The sequence below is a fragment of the Mandrillus leucophaeus genome, unplaced genomic scaffold (genome assembly GCF_000951045.1).
Source record: "Mandrillus leucophaeus isolate KB7577 unplaced genomic scaffold, Mleu.le_1.0 Scaffold1230, whole genome shotgun sequence".
NCBI lineage: Eukaryota > Metazoa > Chordata > Mammalia > Primates > Cercopithecidae > Mandrillus > Mandrillus leucophaeus.
In genome coordinates this window covers 905,138-925,399 of record NW_012100655.1, presented here as the reverse complement: position 1 = coordinate 925,399, position 20,262 = coordinate 905,138, and the positions used below count along the sequence as shown (strand labels likewise).

General features: G+C 35.7%; 1 pseudogene; it reads right to left on the bottom strand.

Moving 5' to 3' along the window:
• Positions 1 to 18,345: 18,345 nt before the first annotated feature.
• On the bottom strand, positions 18,346 to 20,183 carry LOC105533236 (annotated as a pseudogene).
• Between the last annotated feature and the right edge of the window lie 79 nt (positions 20,184 to 20,262).

Below are 20,262 nucleotides of genomic sequence, written 5' to 3'. Positions count from 1 at the left end.
GAGTTCTTCTCTGATCACCCGATCCAAAGTAGCACTTGTCCCCTCTTTATTTGCATTGCAGTCATATTTGTTTATTGTAATTCTCCAAAAGGCACATTTCACTATTGGTTTTGTTGTTGTTGTTTTGTCCTATTTGCTAAAGTTATGTATATGTTTATTGCTTATGTTTCCATGAGAATATAAACCCTGAAAGTTTAGAGACTTTTTAAGTTTTGTTCTCCATTCTACTACCCCCAGCAGTTTGAACAATTCCTCATTAAATGTTTGTTGGCTGAATAATTAATAACTTAATTATTCAATAATATTTGTTTCAAGTTAGTTTCTCTCATAAGCAGATGCTCAGACTAGAGTTTAAGTTAAATCCTAAAAAACACATTTAGGAAATGGGGGATTCAGAAAAGGAAAGGAAAATAACAGTATAGGTCATGGTTAGGTAAATAATAATCCTCTAAAGTGCCCATACACTAATCCCTGAAACCTGTGAATATGCTACCTTACAAGAAAAGAGGGAATTTGCAGACATGATTAAGTTACGGATAGTGAAATGGAATGATCCTGGACCATCTCAGCAGATTCGATGTATCAAAAGAGTTCTTATAAGAGAGTGGCAGGAATATTAGAGTAAGGTAGATATTTGAGGATGCTATTCTGCTGGCTTTGAAGATTGAGGAAGAAAACACATGTCAAGAAATAAAGGTGGCCTCTAGAAGCAGGCAACGGCAAGGAAATGGATTCTGTCCTAGAGCCTTGAGAAGGAATGCAGCCCACACCTCTGCTGATACCTTGACTTTCGGCCATTGAGGAATATTTTGAGCTTCCAACCTCCACAACAAGAGCATAGTAAATGTGTATTGTTTTAAGCCACTGTTGTTTTGTAACTGCTCACGGCAACAATAGGAAATGAAAGTAGATGCATTAAATAACGTATTATCCCTTTTGGCTAATGAATCTGAATCATGTAGAGGACTGGAAATAGTATAGAAATTGCTTCAGAATCATACCACTTGAGGGATGAGAAAAATAGTGCATTTGTCCAACTTCAGTTAGTCTTTGGTTGTTCTCCTGGCATTGACAGTCTGAAGCCCCACTTACCTGTCTTGCACATGGACTGAACATATTATCAAGAATAAAAAGGTAAGCAAGGTGGCTGACTAGAAGTCTCAGCACTCATCCCCCCCAACAAAGGCAGCCAGAACAATGAAAAAACTACTCTATTTTGATTTTAAAAAATAACTACAGCAGAGTGCTAAAGTATATCATAGAAGTAACAGAAACCCTATAGAGCACAGAAACTCAATACGGCCGCATAGAGCATGTAAGAAAATACCTTGCCTCTGCCAATTCACCCCTTAGTTAGGATCAGTTTGGAACCAAATGGGCCTTTCCTTGCTGAAAAAGGTAAGCAGTTAGGGGTGGTGGCTCACACCTGTAAGCCCGGCACTTTGGGAGGCCGAGGCTGGTGGATCACGAGGTCGGGAGATGGATACCATCCTGTCTAACGTGGTGAAACCCCGTCTCTAAAAATACAAAATATTAACCGGGCGTGGTGGCGGGCGCCTGTAATCTCTGCTACTCAGGAGTCTGACACAGGAGAATGGCATGAACCTGGTAGGCGTAGCTTGCAGTGAGTCGAGATCGTGCCACTGCACTCCAGCCTGGGCGACACAGCGAGACCCCATCTCAAAAAATGAAATAAAATAAAATAAGGTAAGCAACAGGACCTCAGTAGTTTCCACCAACCTGTTTTTTTTCTCAGTACTGGTACCTCCTGCAATTCTCACAGGCACTAAGCTCAGCTGAGAGAGCTGCCTGAATTCCACTCTGCTGCTCTCCTGGGAGAAGGAGACAACACTGTGCTCCTCCTTCTGTAGCCCTAAGGCTGCTACATGACACCATCTTGGAATGGGATCAACTGTTGGAGTAGCCATGGTAACCTTCTATCTGTGAGACCTTGTTGTACCTGAACCACCCTTACCCAGTGGCCTGCCACCCTGGAGCTACGATGTTACTACACCCTCCCTGTGAGGCCAAGCTGTTGTTGAGATGTTCCATCTACTCTTTCCAGTCACTGCTGTACTCTGTACCTCAGGGACTGAGTTGAAGCAGAGCTTCGCCTCCCAGGAAAATGTTGTTATGGCCATCAGAGAAGCCACAACCCCAGGGCCTAAGTTGAAGCAGCGCATTACCTACTAGGCCTAGCTGAGCAGTTGTGCATCCCAGAGCTGACCTGACATGATAACTCATGTCCTAGGGAAACAGAGCATTCGCTGAGTTAAGACAATAATGCTCCTTTCTATAGGCTGCATAACTGTGGTACCATCTTTCATTGAAACTGGACTAGCCCCCTAGAGTCTGAGCTGCTGAGATACTTCCTGTCCCAAGGGAAAGAGTTATTTTTCTGCTTCTCTTTGCAAGTCAGAACCTAAGCAACAGCTGTTCTCTGCCATTTTCAGTTCCTTACTGCTACTGCACCTAACCTTACAGTCTGGTATGCTGCCATATCCCACTATCCAAGGGTCCAGAGTCAACACTGTGCAGTACCTTATCTCCTAAGGTCCTAGTTGCAACTGTGTCCTATGATCAATTTAAACAGATAACATTCTCCAGTCAAAATGCGTGAAGTGTCAAAATGAATTAATAAAACAAGATCCAACTATATTCTGTCTACAGACACACTTTGGCCTTAAGAATATGTAGACTGAAAGTGAAGGGATAGAAGAAGGTATTTCAAGCAAATGTTAACCAAAAGAAGGCAAAGAAAGCAGAGATGGCTATACTTATATCAGAGGAAATATGCCCCAAGTAGAAAACTGTCAGAAGAGACAAAATAGATAATTATTTAATGATAAAGAGCTTGATTTATCAAGAAGACATAACAAGTATTAATATATATGTACCCAATATTGGAACTCAGATGAAGCTGAGAATCAAATCAAGAATTCAATCTCTTTAAAATAGTTGCAGAAAAAGTAAAATATCTGGGCCAGGCACAGTGGCTCATGCCTGTAATCTTATCACTTTGTGAGACTGAGGCAGGTAGATAACTTGATGCCAGGAGTTCAAGACCAGCCTGGCCAACATGACAAAACCCCGTCTCTACTAAAAATACAAAAACAAGCCAGTCATATGATGGTGTGTGCCTGTAATCCCAGTTACTTGGGAGTCTGAGGCAGGAGAATTGCTTGAACCTGGGAGGTAGAGGTTTCTGTGAGCCAAGATCGTGCCACTCCACTCCAGCCTGGGTAACAGAGAAAGACTCTGTCCAAAAAAATAAATAAATAAATAAATAATTCTGGGAATACACCTAACCAAGGATGTGAAAGATCTCTACGAGGAAAACTACAAAACACTGCCTAAAGAAATTATAGTTGACACAAACAAATGGAAACACATCCCATGCTTATGGAAGGTTGGAACCAATATAGTTAGAAAATGACCACACTGAGAAAAGCAATCTACAAATTCAATGCAAGTCCCATCAAAATACTATCATCAATCTTCACAGAACTAGAAGAAAAAAAATCCTAAAATTAATATGGAACCAAAAAGGAGTCTGCATAGTTAAAGCAAGACTAAGCAAGAAGAACAATTCTGGAGGCATCCTATTACCTAACTTCAAACTATGCTACAAGGCTATCATTACCAGAACAGTATGGTATTGGTTAAAAAAACAAACAAACAAAAAAAAACAGGCATGTAGACCAATGTAATAGATTAGAGAATCCAGAAATAAAGCCAGATACAGCCAACTGATCTTTGACAAAGCAAACAAAAACATTTTAATGGGGAAAGGACACTCTATTCAACCAATGGTCCTGGGATAATTGGCCAGTCACATATAGAAGAATGAAACTGGATCCTCATCTCTCACCTTATAAAAAAAATTAACCCAAGATGAGTCAAATACTAAAATTGAAGACCTGATACCATAACAGTTCTAGAAGATAATATTGGAAAAACTCTTTTATCCCTCAGCATAGGAACAGATCTTAAGCCAATAACAGTAAAAGAGGATGAAAAATGGCATTAAATAACAATAAAGGGTACAATTCAACAAGATGTCTTAACTATCCTAAATATATATGCACCCAACTGTGGTGCACTGAGAGTAATAAAACAAGTACTTCTAGACCTAAGAAAAGTCTTACACAGCCACAGTATCACAGTGGCTCATGCCTGTAATCCTAGAACATCGGGGCTGAAGTGGGAGAATTGCCGGAGGCCATAAGTTTGAGACCTGCTTGAGCAACACAGTGAAACCCCGTCTCTACAAAAACTGAAAAAAGTTACCCAGGTATGACGATGTGTGTCTGTACTCCCAGATACTCTGGAGGCTGAGGCGGGAGAATTGCTTGAGCTTAAGAGCTCATTGCTACAGTGAGCTGTGATCATTCCAGTGTACTCCAGTCTTTCAAAGAGTGAGACCCCATCTCAAAAACAAAACAAAAATGGACAAAGAACTTAAATAGGCATTTCTCTGAATATAACATAAAAATGGGCAACAGGTATGTGAAAATGTGTTCAACATCACTAATAGTCAGAAAAATGCAAATCAAAACTACTATCAGATACTACCTCACACCTGTCAAGGTACTTACTATCAAAAAGACAAGAGACAACTAATGTTAATGATAACTCTCTATACAAGACTATGGAGAAAACAGAACCCTTGTGTGCCATTGGTGGGAATGTAGGTTGATGCGACCATTGTAGATAACAGTATGGAGGTTCCTAAAGAAATTAAAAGTAGAACTACCATATGACCCAGCATTCTCTCTTCTTGGCATATACCCAAAGGAAATGAAATCACTACCTCATAAAAATATCTGCACTCTTAAGTTCATTGCAGCATTAGTCACAATAGCCGATACATAGAAACAACCTACGTGTTCATTGATGAATGAATGGATAAAGAAAAGGTTTTATATATGTAGGACTACTATTTAGCCTTAAAAAGGAAGCAAATTTGCCATGTCCACAGATGGACCTAGAGAGGACATTTTACTAAGTGAAATAAGCCAGACACAGAAAGAAAAAAGTAATGAATAGACTCATTACAAGTGGTTAGGGGGAGGCTCAAATATATGGAAACAGAATAAAACAAGGTCTGGGTTGGGGGAAGGAAATGAGAAAATATAGATCAAAGGATAAAAAGCAGCAGATATGAGGGCTGCACAAGCCTAGAGCTCTAATGTACAACACTAAGACCATGGTTAATAGTAGTGTATTGTATTAAGGATTTTTGTCAAATGAATAATTTATAGTTGTTCTTACCAAGGGGCAGTTGGAGATGGATAACTACGAGAGATGATGAACTTGTTATTTGTTCATTATAGTGACTATATATATATATATATACATATAATATGTATTATACCTTAAATATGCATAATAAAATATTCAAAAAATACCCATAAAATTATCACACACAGAAAAGAAGAAACAGAGAAAGCCTTGAGCTCAGTTGTAGGTACAGTACATGCATCACAAGGGTTATTGCAGAGAAAATACCAACAGTATTTGCTAAAATTATCTTGACCACTTTCTATGCACTTTTTTCCTGAATTTCCTGAATATTCATTATAATAACTTAGATTTAATTACTGGCTCTTTTTGTACAGGAACTATGCTAGGTTAAGACAATGTAAAGCCTTAATCTCACTCATCGTGAAATTTCCTCTTAGTAAGAATCAAAAACAATTTCTGGAATCCAATATGCATGTTAAAAAAGATTTAGATACAAGATTACTTCATAGCACATTGGAGAGTTATTGGGTCCAGTTAATGTTGTAAGAAAGAGGCCATGACTAGATATCAAGATTCCAAAAGTGAATATAGAAACAAAGTAGAAATGGTAGAAGATGTATTCTAAGCATAAGGTATTGTATTTCTGAATGTATGCCTCAATAAAGAGCTTTGTAAGTTTGGTTTAGCTACAGAAAGAAAATTTTGGTGAGGAGTTAGCTTAGAACTTCAATGATGTTGGTAAGTTGAATGAGGTACTATTTTACTCCCCAATATATCCTCTGAAATTCAAGTTTGGATATTACTAGCTAATGACCTATCTTCCACTTATATCTGACATGCCCATTTGGCAAAGGGTTACTTTACATGAAACAAACATGTACTTCAGCTACCTAACTCTGAGTTTCCAAAATAAATTCATCAATGGCCAATATTGGCTAAAGTGAGACAAATTTCTGGGAAAATGGTGGTTTTTCTCCTGATATTTATGGGTAATATTTGAAGGACTTATCTTCAACTCTTCTCATTTCTAACATTTCTACATCTAATCCATCATCAACAGTGTTGACTCTAATTTCAAAATATTTAGGCATCTAAATACTTTCAACACATCCAATGCTAGCACTGCACCATTAACGAGGCAGCCATTTTCTCTCTCTTTGTGTATTCTAATTGCCTTCTAAGCTGTACTCTTATTTTCCTGATTGTGTCTCCTGACTATTATCAACTAAGTAGACAGAGTGATCTTTGAAAAATGTTAAGTCAGGTCCCAACATCCCTCTGTTTAAGATATTTTGAGTGAACGTCATCTCAGTCAAAGTCAAACTTTAAAAAATTTTCTGCAAGGCCCTCATTCATCTACACTCCTTTTACTTATCTGTCCTTCTTTCCGACTACTAGCACTCATTCATTCTGCTGTGGCATCACTTTTCCATTTTGGGGCTTTTGCATTTACTATTTTCTCTACCTGGAATGCTTTACCCCAACATATGTATGTGACTTCCTTATTTAAATTTTAATTTTAAGTTATTTGACAAAGCTAATAAATGACAAAGTCAAAATTTGGACGTAAGTAATCTGGCTCCAGAATCGACATTTAAACAGGGACACGACCTTTATGTGTAAATTTGATTAAATCTCCTAGTTCCATGATGTCCTAATGTTCAAAACCTTCCCCATAATTTCCTCAAACATTTGAAGATTTCTATGTTATACTCTTCCCTTTTCTCTGCATCTTGAGCCATTACATATTAACCTTCTCTCTCTTAAATGTTTTGGTTGTTGTTGTTTGTTTGTTTGTTTGTTTTTGAGACGGAGTTTCGCTCTTTTGGCCAGGCTGGAGTGCAATGGCCGGATCTCGGCTCACGGCAACCTCCGCCTCCCGGGTTCAAGTGATTCTCCTGCCTCAGCATCCCGAGTAGCTGGGATTACAGGCATGCGCCACCACCCTGGCTAACTTTGTATTTTTAGTTGGTCAGGCTGATCTTGAACTCCTGACCTCAGGTGATCCACCCGCCTCAGCCTCCTAAAGTGCTGGGATTACAGGCGTGAGCCACTGCACATGGCCTCATTAAATGTTTTATGACCTGATTGGTTTACTGGATATGAGATTAAGGGAAACTTTCATGTCTTATAACGTTCCCTCTTCTATTTATCCTCTACCCTACTACCCACTCACTAAAATGTTTCTTTTCGTTAAGACAAATTTCTCTTCCTGTGTCGGGCACGGGATAGTAGAATGGCCATTGCATTTTGAAGCCTGAGCATGCGCTTGAGGTCTTTTCCACCGTCGTTAGTAGTTAGTGTAGCTTTACTGGCTAATGAAAGTGTTTCTTCTTTATTAAAAAGTGTAGCCCCTGACAGAAATTCTGGTGAAGACATTTTTCTACACCTAGTTATATGTCCTCTGAACTCAAGTATGAAGATTCTCATTTGTAGTGTGGGCTCTGCCAAAACACATGTATTTATAAAAAGATTTCTGGTAACACTCTGATCATATATTTTGAGACTTATTGAGTTTGAGACCATTATCAAGAGTCTTTAGGAAAAGATAATGACATAAAAGCAAACTGCTCTGCTCTCTCATCTAGCCTTTCCAAAATTGAATAAATTGTCAAAGATAATAAACTAAAACAGGAAAATGAAGTTATCACCATTGAGCCTAGAAATAGTGAAAAATGTATGCTAAAACGATTGAAAAAAATATTACTAAATTCATTACAAAGGTGGGCAAATAGAACTTCATTAAGTGGAATTGGAGCTGCCCTCCTAATGAATAAACTCTGTGGTACAGGAAGAAAAAAAGCATAGGGACATCCTGCTAACATTAATTTAAGCAGAAAAGCAACCGCTCAGAGGCCAGCAAAGGGAAAAACACAGGTAATAGCTTGTTTTGAAACCTTTTTGTCATTGTGGAAAACAAAAACATAAGAATATCAAAACCAGTATTTGTGACTATGTGCTTTGTAAGGGAATTATTCTGATACAAGTTATTTTTTTTTCTGAAATACAGAGGAATTCATTATCTGGAAGTATGATGGACAGAGTGAGCATATATGGAAATAGCACATCGAAGCTTCTTTGGACACTGGGAACTAACTGCTGTCAGAGGTTGAACATGCTCTTGAAATAAAACTACCCCAGGCAACACAAACAAGTTTTAAAGAACATCTGTTGAACACTAACAGAAACATAAGTTATGTGAAATAAAAAATGAGCTATGATATGATAAGAGAGAATCTGAATGTAAGAAGGAAATACACTGGCACATTTTAAAACAATAACAGAAGAAGAAAACAGCACAACAATTCTGTTTAATAAATTAAAAAATTAGATGAGAGAATATATGCTGGGAAGCGTGTCTTTTGCACAAAGAGGAAAAAAAGAAATTATTAAAAGCATTAAGAAGAGAGATAATAGACACAAAGGCTAAAGAGAAAATATATATAATATGGTTAATTGATATACTGAAGGGAAAAATCAGTTAAAGGTATAATATTTAAAAGTACTGAATTTTAAAAAGTAAAACAGGTTCTGCAGTTTCAAATGATACCCGATAACATTGGAAAGCAATGAGCCATTCAAGTAGAATATAAGACAAAAATATTAATCATTAACATTTATTGAGCACTGTCTTAGCTCGAGCTATAATACAAATCACCATGGACTAAGTGGGTTAAATGACAAACAATTACTTCTAGTATTTCTGGAGGACGGGGAGTTCAAGATTAAGGTATTTGTAGATTCAGTATCTGGTGAAGGCCCTCTTCTTACTGTATGTTAACCTGGTGGAGACAGAAGTCGAGTGTCTTCTTTGTCTTACAAGGAAATGAGTCTCATCATCGGGGCTCCAGTCTCATGACCTCATCTAAATCTAATGACCTCCAAAAGTTCTACCTACAAATAGCACCACAATGGAGGTCAGAATTTTAACATCTGAAAATTGGGAGAACTCTAACATTCAATCCATAACAAGCACTCATGTCGTGACTGAACTAAGTTCTTTACCAGTATCACTGATTGAATATGCTTAGTAGCCCTTTAAAGTCAGCACTATTATAATTATTCTCTTTTTATTTAGAAGAAAGGGCATACAGAAAAACTTGACAAAGTAAAATATCTAGTATGTTGGAACTGGGATTTACATCCAGGCATTCTAGCTGGAATAGAGATAAAATAGAGATAAAATTTGAAACATTAATAAAAGAGAACAGAAATAGTTGACTTTGAAGATTTGGTTTATTTTTTAAATGAAACAGATTTACAAATCACTAGTTGTTTTAGGTGACTTTATTTGTAAGGAGAAAATACAAATACAGATAATTAAGAAATAAGGCTAATATAGCTATTAATATAGAAGAAATCCACAGTTTAGAAAAGTATAGCTTATTGAAAGGACTCTTGTTTTTTCTTCCTCCTTCCATCCCTCTCTCTCTCTCTCTCTCCCTGTCTTATTTTTACCTACCTAAGGAAGGAATTATAATCACCTAAGTTGGATAATAGTTCCTAATATGAACATGAGGGTCCAATGTCAAATTAAAAAATGATACACACACAAAAAAAGCATTTATGTAAACTTTCCCAATTTTTGAATATTAGCTTAAAAAATTCAAAACAATGTGTAATTTAAAACAAACAAAATATGTGTTGGTGAAACTCAACCCACATTCTGAGCTTTTGTCCTGTGATAAAAGGCAAGATCACAACCTATATTTAGATGGCATTTTAGAAACATTGAGGTTTATACCTGAATTTTTGTAATTGTTGGGCATTAGTGAAATCCTACCTTTTGGCAAGATGTAGGGTACAAATGTTCAATGTTTTATTTAAATGAAAAAATAATGTTCTTTAAAAATAAGCTGAGTTAGACGTAGGCTTTATATATATATATAAAAAAAACCTTCTGAAATTTGAAAGATCCAATAATTACATACCCCTAAATAAAAATGTATTTTTCCCACATAAAAGTGAGCTGAAACCATATTGATAAGCAGTCTAAAGCTTTTGTTTGTTTGTTTGTTTGTTTGTTTTTAAAAATACCGACAGAAAAGTAGGTGGTAGGTTCTTCACTCACTCAGCAAATATGTGTTCATTACCTACTTTGTGTGCCAAGAGTTGAATGCAAACTGTTATGTAAAACATGTTCAGTACCTTCATGGATAATTTGGTCATTTCTAATCTCTAATAGTGAAATAAAGAAATGAAGAGAGATGGAGAGAGAGAGAAAGATGGGAGGGTGGAAGGGTGGAAGGGTGATGGGGCTGGAGAGTAAGAGTGTAAAGGGGGAATGTCCACAAAATTTGAACTACGTGGTATCTTGTCAAAACTTCCAAGATGAAACAGTTATAAAATATATTCCTAGATTCATTAATTAGTAGGTTTGTTTTGTTGTTAAATTAGGTAAAAACTGAATGAAATCTACCCAAAATGATAATATTTTTGGTGGTACTGGTGGAAAGAATTACTAGTCTAAGCCATTCTGTCTGGCCATGGTTATAGATCTGTGCCAGTTGTTTATCAAAATCTCTTTAGTTTATTGCAATAAAAGTAAGTAAACTGTATCATCTACATAATATCTATAGTTTTTATCTTTTTTCTAATTTCTATACAATTTTATATAATGCATGGTTCATGATAAAGGACTATCTAGTTATACTTTTATCTTACTATACTTTGAATAACTGGAAGTTGGACTGAATTCTCACTCCACAACTTTAACAATAAAAAGCCATAGACTTAAAGAATATTAATACTAGAAGGAATTTAACGGATTATCATTTGTCCACATTTCATAGGTGTAAAGACTGAGATCTAATGAAATATTTTGTCGAGAGTTTATAGGAACATATAGAGGTGGCCTACATAGAAAGTGGTTGAGTACTTTGAATGAAAATACCAAAATGTCTGTTTATGAGATATGTTTAAAATTCATCTGTATTTTTAAGATGAAGCACATGCTGTGCAATCAGTTTAGTTCATAGGTAAAGAGTATTATTTCTAATCTTGATTGCAGCAATTTCCTGCAAGTTTTGGCTGGTACTATTTTTGACTTTTGAGGCTCTGAGCTCTGCTGTGCTTGGCTCACTGTTGGAATTTCATCAGTAGTGTTTATGAGTCATGTGAGCTGATAGCCATAAAGCTTAGCCTGAGTAAGCTATAAAGTTCTGCCAATGGTGGTAGGGGTCAGAATGTGAGAGAGGAGTAGGGATTTGAAATCAGCTGCTAGAATTGGTGTCATTGCTGGGGAACATGATGATACTAGCAGAACCAAGTAGCTCAACATAAAGCAAAGAACAGGGATTAAAATTGTTCATTAACCAACACACAAAATCATTCTTCTGGTCTTTTTCCTAAGGGTCTTAGGAGTGTTTTGCTTCTAATATTTTCAAGTGACGTTACAGAACAAATGACTTTAAGTGATTTGTTTGGGATTTGTTCCTTGTGAATTGTATGCTTTCTATAATCTCTAAACTGGGTGATTTTGATCTTTAATAAAGAAAGCATAATTGACTAATATGACAGGTATTATAAATATTAGTTGGTTATTTCATGTTGATGGATGATTCTTATTTTAGTAGAAATACGCCATGGTGCCAGCAGATAAACAACAGTAAAGCAAAACATTGTCTGGGACTGTTAAGAAATTGATTTTCCATAAGATCTTATTTAAAGTTTTATTTCGGGGACAGGAGAGCAACATTTTATAAAGCAAATACTGCCATACTCTGAGAAATAAATCTTGCAGAGAATAAAAAGACACAAAAGAAACATTTGATGCAAAGCTATGTTTTGCTATTGTGTTTCAGGTCAGTAGTTTTATATAGTACTTGAAAAAACTCATCATCCCTTGTTGTCCAGTGCAATTACATGGTGTTGGTATGTACAAAGAAAGACTTTTGTAAATTTTCTGTAAAGCTAGTTTGTTCAAAGCCTACAGGGAAATCACTTTTTAAATGTTTTATTTGTGTGTGAGATTTAACAAGAAAATTAAATTCTGTAAAAAAAGGTTTTACAAATTTTTGTGATCTTTTTCAATTGTTACTTCCAAAGGACAAGAAATTCTATGATATGCGTGTTTCTCCCACATCTCTTTGTAATCTCTCAATTGCATTTACTACAAAATTATTTATAAAACCACAAGGCATTAGAATAGGAAAGAGGAAAGGGAGTTGACTCCTTTTTTAGATTACAGATATTAAATACTATTATTCTGAAGCCAAAGATAGCTAATTGGTAAATATCAATGGAAAATGAATATGCATTATCACAAAGAGAATTTTATTATGTCCAATTGAAAAGATATTTCTTTAAGGCTATCATGGAAGCTTTAGACAGGCTTAGGAGTTGAAATCTTCAAAAATATTGCTTTTAAATAATCTAATGTTTTCTACTTATAAATAAAAATATGTTTATTATTATGAATTTATATAGATAAAACTACTTATAACTTTTCAAGCACCATTTGTTTTACAATTTAATCATCATAATTATGTGATAATATAAAATATAGATTAACCTCCATAACTGAATATTTAATTTTTTCTAATTATTTTCACTTTTATTATATCAGTAGTTCTGTGTTATAGCTGATAGTGTAGCTATCAGCTATAACACAGAATACTCATTTTTAGTTAATAAAAGAGGAGATTTTATGGCTGGGCTGAGATTGTTCCTATCCCAGACCAATGATTATTTTAATGTCATTGTGGGCCATGACCAAACATTTCCTTTTCATCCTGAAGTACCAGTTCTGCTTACAAATAGTATTAATGTGTATTTGCATTCTGGCAAATGGCCAGATATATCTGCATTACCATTTCCAAATAGAGTCAAAGTAAAGGAAATACATTTTGGGGAATAATTGAGTGCAATAGAATATCTGCCTTTAGTCCTTCCACTAAGGATTTTATAAACTATTTAGCAAGCATAGTCATGATTAATGCTGTTAATAATCCAACTTTTCTCTCAGTTACAAGGTTATATTATACCTCCCAACACCTCAGAGCTAGATATGGCTATGTGAGATTTTTCTTAAGAACAAATAAGCAGAAATGACATGTATACCATTCTGGCTGAAGCATTAAACAATGGTTCATTTTTTTTTTTCTGCCTGTTTTTTTGAATCTCTTCCTTCACATGGGAACTGGAAATGTTTAGAGATGGTGACTACTCTTTCTAAAAGTACTGACTGAGGAATATGACAAGCAGAGCATCTTAATGTCCTCATGTATGTGAAACATACATTTTTTATTAGCATACAGTAAAATTATCTGATTTTCAGTGTGTGTTTTTGTGGATTTGTCTAGATTTATTGATTGGGTTTAATAATACCAACATGGTCAGTATAAGGAATAGTTCCCTCATCTCCAAAAATTCTTTCTTGCTGTAATTTTGTAGTCAATGACTCACTTCTGAGTTAATCTTTGGCAACTATCAATATTTTCTCTGTTCTTATAGTTTCATATTTATTTATTTATTTATTTATTATTATACTTTAAGTTCTAGGGTACATGTGCATAACGTGCAGGTTTGTTATATATGTATACTTGTGCCATGTTGGTGTGCTGCACCCATCAACTCATCAGCACCCATCAACTCGTCATTTACATCAGGTATAACTCCCAATGCAATCCCTCCCCCCTCCCCCCCTCATTGGCAACTATCAATATTTTCTCAGTTCTTATAGTTTCTTTCTTTCTTTTTTTTTTTTTATTTAGTTTCATCTTCTTCAGAATGTTATTTGAAATGGAACTACACAGAACATAACATTTTAATATTGGCTTTAGTCACTCAGCATAATGCCTTTCAGATTCATTCATGTGTTATGTGTTATCCAAAACTTTTCATTTTTGAGCATCCATTGCTTTTCATTTTTGAGTAGTCTTCCAGTATATGAATGAACCAGTTTATGTATCCTTTCACCTTTAAAGGGCATTTTGATGGTTTCCAGTTTTACGATGAGTACGAATAAAGGTGGTAGAAACCTTGTTTACAGGCTGTTTTTGGAACATGCATTCGGATTCTCTGGAGGAACAGAACTAATAGGATATATGTATGTATGAAAGGGAGTTTATTAAGGAGATTTGACCCATAGGATCCAAGGGGAATTCACACAATAAGCCATCTACAAGTTGAAGAGCAAGGAAGCAAGTAGTGACTCAGTCTGAGTCCCAAAACCTCAAAAGCAGGGAAGCCTACAGTACAGCCTTCAGTCTGTGGCAGAAAGCCTCAGAGCCACTGATGTGAGTCCAAGAGTCCAAAAGCCAAAGAACTTGGAGTGAGATGTTCAAGGGCAGAAAGCATCCAGCACAGGAGAAAGACAAAGGTCTCCCCTCTTCTTCTGCTTGCTTTATTCTAGTGGTGCTGGCAGTTGATTGGATGGTGCCCACCCACGCTGAGGGTGGGTCTGCCTCTCCCAGTCCACTGACTCAAATGTTAATCTCTTTTGACAACACCCTCACGGACACACCCATGAACAATACTTTGCATCCTTCAATGCAATCAAGTTGACACTTAATATTGACCAACACAACATCTATATTTAGAAGTAGAATTGCTAGGCCATATGGTAAATGTATGCGTAATTTTGCAAGAAATCCTCAAACTTCCAGTGCAGCTATGCAATTTTGCACTCCCATCAGCAATGTATGAGAGTTGTGGTTGCTCTACATCCTCTACAGCACTTGATATTGTAAGCTTTCATAAATTTATTTTAACAATTGTGTAATAAGATTTTATTATAGTGTTAATTTGCATTTTTCAAATGGATGATGTTAAACATATTTTCATCTACTTATTTTCCATCTGCATCTTTCCTGTGCTTATCATTTACATCTTTTTGGTCAAGTCTCTGCTAAAATCTTGTCCATTCTTTTAACTGAATTGTTTATGTTCTTCATATTGAGTTTTGGGAATGTTTTATATATTCTGGATATAAGATATGCAATTGCAAATATTTTCTCCCAGTCTGTAGCTTGTCTATTTATTCTCTTGCTAGTGTCTTTCACTGAGCAAAAATTTTCATTGTGATAAAGTCTAGTTATCAATATTTTCCTTTTATATATTTATTTTTTGTTGCCGTGTCTAAGACTTTTTTTTGCCTAATCTAAGATTGTAAAGATTTTCTCCTAGGTTTTCTTCTAAAATTTTATAGCTTCACTTTTATATCTGTGACTTATTTATGCAAATTCTATTTCTCATTTTTTCTTAGTCTTGATTTTTTAAATTATGTAATTGAGGTATGATTGACATAAAACTAGGTATTTAAAGTATGCAACTTGATGAGTTTGGTTCATTTAGGTCGTTTTTTGAGGGAATTTGATTTTTTTTTTTAATTTGGATGTACACTTGTTCTGATACTATTTGACAAAAAAAAATGCATTCTCTACTGAATTGCCTTTGCACCACTTACAAACCTCAGTTGACTAAAGCTAGGTGCTATGACATGCCTATAGTCCCAGCTCCTCAGGAGACTGAGGCAGGAGACTTGTTGAGCCCAGGAGTTTGAAGCTAGTCTGGGAAACATTCCAAGACTCCCTGTCTATAATATAAAGTCAGAGATTTATGTATTTGAGATTTTTTAGGAGAAAATTATTTTGATTACTGTACCTTTATACTTATTCCTAAAGTTGGTTAATGTATATCCTCCAACTTTTGTCCTTTTTTTCAGAATTGTTTTTGTTACTCTAGTTTATTTGACTTTCAATATAAGTTTTAGGATCAGCTTGTTGATACCTCCAATAAGGCTTTCTGAAACTTGGTTAGAATTGCAGTGAAGATATAAGTTTTATAAATTAGGAAAATTGATTGTAGCTATGCTTTTGCAATATGTAAACATGATATATCTCCACTTATTTTGTTTTTCCTTGGTATTTTTCATTAACATTTTACGGTTTTAAAGATATTGTGAATAAGGACATTTTATTCCTTCTTTTACAGTTGGCTAGACTTTTATTTACTTTTGTTAATGGGATTGCTGACAGTAGACATCCTTGCCTTGTTCCCAGTCTTAGGTAGAAAGCATTCAATCTTTCACCATCAAATACAATGTTTGCTTTAGGGTTTGTTCATTTTTATAGAGACCTTTTATCAGTTTTGTTAAACATTTTTTGACAAAATTTACTTTTTATTTAGATTAAAATAAATAGTACAAAATGTATTTATTTATTTATTTATTTATTTATTTATTTATTTACCAAAAATAACAAGTATTTTCTGTGTTTATTTCCAGATAAAACATAAAACACCTAGTTTTGTAGGTTTTCCAGGTTTGACTTATAAATCAAGATGAGGCAGTAGACATAGTTATGACAAAAAAATGAAAGAAAACGGACATGTCAGATGTCTGTATCCATCGCCTCTGATTCTGCCTTGACCTTGAAACCTATATTTTCAATATATACTGACTAAAAAGTTTATGATATGGGCTTGACAAAAGATGTAAATAGCAACAACAAGTTTATAACTGAAGTTTGAATGGAAGTGCCTGCCATTGTTGTCCCACATCTTCTTGTTGCTGTTTACATTCCTTGTTGAGTCTGCATCTCCATAAGCTGTTATAGCCCGTACATGTTGAAAACTTAGCAATGGTGGAGTCTTCCATTCAAACCTTAATTGTAAACTTGTTCCCTTAAGTTCATTTGATAAAGACAAAAACCACACTGAAATCCTGGTTTGGTGAGCTTTGTAAGTGTCTTTCTCTGGTAATTTCTTTAACTGTTTATTATAGATTATGAACAATATATTTAAAACTTCTACTAGTCAAAAGTCAATTGTGGGTTTCACTATAATATTTTATGAGATGTATTTTGTCTTGCCACAACTCCTCAAAATTTGTTTCTTCAAAGAATTGATAATTCAATACTCACTGACTAGATCCATAGTGGAAATAAATGTTATGTCTAAAATGGATTAAGTTAAACAATTCCAGAATGACACTAGCAGGGATCACACAGAAGTGAAATGCAGCACTTTCCATACTATATTCTGGAAGAACAAATGGGCCTTGAAACATGAGAGTTAAAATATGAGCCTTTTAAATACTTAGATCATTAATGGGTAACGAATTTAATGGAAGGCCTATAGGCAAAGATATGCCTTACAGCTTTTCTGCCAAATATCAAATATAAAAGAAGATATATTTTAGAAATCTTTTAGACAATTTCACTGGTTTTGGAATTATTCACAGGAAGCTCTTTGTTGTATAGAGTTTGATATATGTACTCCCCATTAAATCTGTTGTGTTTTACATCAAAAGTTTTGTTAAGAAAAGCTGAGTTACTTAACCTTTCTTCCATCAAAGTGTTTAAGTATGCTTTGAGACATTTTCATAGATTTTCATAGCACTTATTCTCAATCTTCATCACAGGAAGAATACACAGGTTCTTTAACAATGCATACACATTAGGAAAAAATGATGTCAGGCAGGTGGAATGCTTCATACATGGGGGACAGAAGTCCTATATCTTTAACTCTATGTTTCCATTTGACTCTTCAACAAGGAAGCTCAGCTGAGAGCATGTCTGTTCTGGGTAAGTGATTTCTGTACTTGTCAGCATGGTGTTTCTCAGATGTATTGAATTTAAGCTGTCTTATGACTGAAGGCACCAAATAAGCATATCATAGATTTGAGATACTTCTTTGAGAACATATCTTTGAGGAACTGTTCTGAGAATATATCTTTCAGTTTCTGAAAAATGTGCTCCACTGTTGGAACACTTAGGGTTTCTTTATAAAAACTCTTAGAGGTCAGTTGAGATGCCATGTTACCTTGGTAAGCTCTATGGAATTTCCCAAGGAGTTTTATTTGACTATCAATTTTGGTTGCCAAATCTGTGGCTTCCTCAAGCTAAAAATAATGATAGACTTCAATATCTTCCATCACTTCATTGAATGAATGTAGTACTGTAGTCAAACTACTGCCTACAAAGATAATATCAGAGGTGTGACCCTGGAGATTTCTTCAAGGGGTTCTTTTAAAGGACATTTTTAATAACAACAATGGTAACAACAAAATCAAAATCTGTTGCTGCACTACAGAGGACAAATTCTTGGCTGGGTACTCAGTTGTCCCATCTAATATTGCATCATCTTTTATATCATTTAAACCCAAAGAAGTGCTAGGATGAGGTCCACTAAAATTTCAAAAGAATCATGCCTGCCTGTTCAATGAAAAAATCAAATATCCTTTAGTCATTTACTCTTTTCTCCACTGTTTTGAAAAACAGTAGAAATGACACTGTCACTCCTAAAAGCAGTTGTGATTGATGGAAAAAATAAAGAAACTTCTGCAGTTGTTCCTAATGCAACAGATACACTCATAATAGGCACTGATTTTGCCAATCACAGACTAAGGCACAGGAAAGGCAGGGTGGGTAGATACCTTGGGGATATTTTTTTAAAAGTCTAGGAGAAACAACTTTCATTTTGGAAGAGAATCCATTGCACACAATGTAAACTTGGCCATGACAATAATATTCCATATTTAGTCCCCATTTCTCAGTTATGGTAGTGTGAAATTTCACAGCCAAAATTTCTGCTTCAGCTTCAAAAGGCAGGAAGCCCACAGATTCCTCTCTCAGGTTATGAGATTCGTAAACAAACCTCACCAACACAAGTGGGTGCTCTTCCCCTGATATGTCCACTACATTGTCAGTGATGGCTGTGGTTTAGATATTTGACCCTCCAAATGTCATGTTAAAATTTGATGTTAAAGGTGGGGATGAACAGGGGATATTTGGGTCATGGGGTAAATCCTCATGAAGCACGTAGTGCCATCCTTGTAGTAATGTGTGAGTTCTTGCTGTCTTAGTTTCTACAACAGCTGCTTGTTGAAAGGAACCTGGCATCTCCCTCCCCTCTCTTTTTCCAGTCATGTTATCTATGCATGCACCAGCTCCCCTTTACCTTCCACCCTGAGTGGAAGCAGGCTGAATCCCTCATCAGATGCAGATGGTGATGCCATGCTTCTTGTACAGCCTGCAGAACCATAGCCCAAATAACCCTGTTTTCTTTATAAGTTACCCAGCCTCAGGTATTCCTTTATAGCAACACAAACTGACAAAGAGTGATAATGACAAGGAAGTGTGAGATTCTCACTTCCCTTAGAGTTTCTTCCCTAATACAGCTCTCACAGATATCTAGCATATGATTCTACTGTGTTTCCAAACAGAACAGTGTGTTGTGTTAGCCACTGTTGTCTCAGAGTGCTTTCTTAGGATCTCTTCACCAGAATTTATCCGGCACTCCAGCAGTGCTTGACAGTTATCAGTAGTAAAATTTCAAATAAAGACTTTATGTTTAGCTTTCTCATGAGAATCAAAACTTCAAATAGAGACTTTGTGTATTTTTTTGTTTTCCTTCTTGTCAAAGATTAGCAGTAAAATGTTCTAATCCTGTTCTTCATCCCCTTCTCTGCACTGGGGTTCTGAGCATTGCTGTTATTGGTTTCTCTCTCTCTCTGTGTGTGTGTGTGTGTGTGTGTATGTGTGTATGTGTGTATGTGTGTGTGCATTTTCCTCTTCAGTGTTGTAAATATTTTCTGCTTTGTGTGTTCTGATTTCATCGTCACTCAATTCTTCTATTCATTTTCCCTATCATGTAGATTGTTTAAATGGCTACTAAGATCAACTATTATTGGTATTACATTATCTTAAATAACTATCCTATAAACACTAGTTCTACAGATCATAAGATCTGTAGTCAAGTAGTTGGCACATACTTGACAATGTTTTTTCAATTGACCAGATATTTTCTCTTCTATCCACTCTCTTACAGTTCATCTGCTTCTGGCATCTGGCTGGATCTCGTGGGAAACTGAAAAAAGCCAGGTCAGACTATATGCTCTTCTGCAGTACAATTGGTGGCAGTGCAGACCTCACTTACCCTCTGTTGTGCTCAGCCTTCTCTTCCTTGCCTTCACAGGGCAGCATGCTGGACATAGGGGCCCAGGAAGGGAGAATGTGTTGTTGTATTTTTACAGATACATATGTGTGTGTGTGTGTGTGTGTGTGTGTGTGT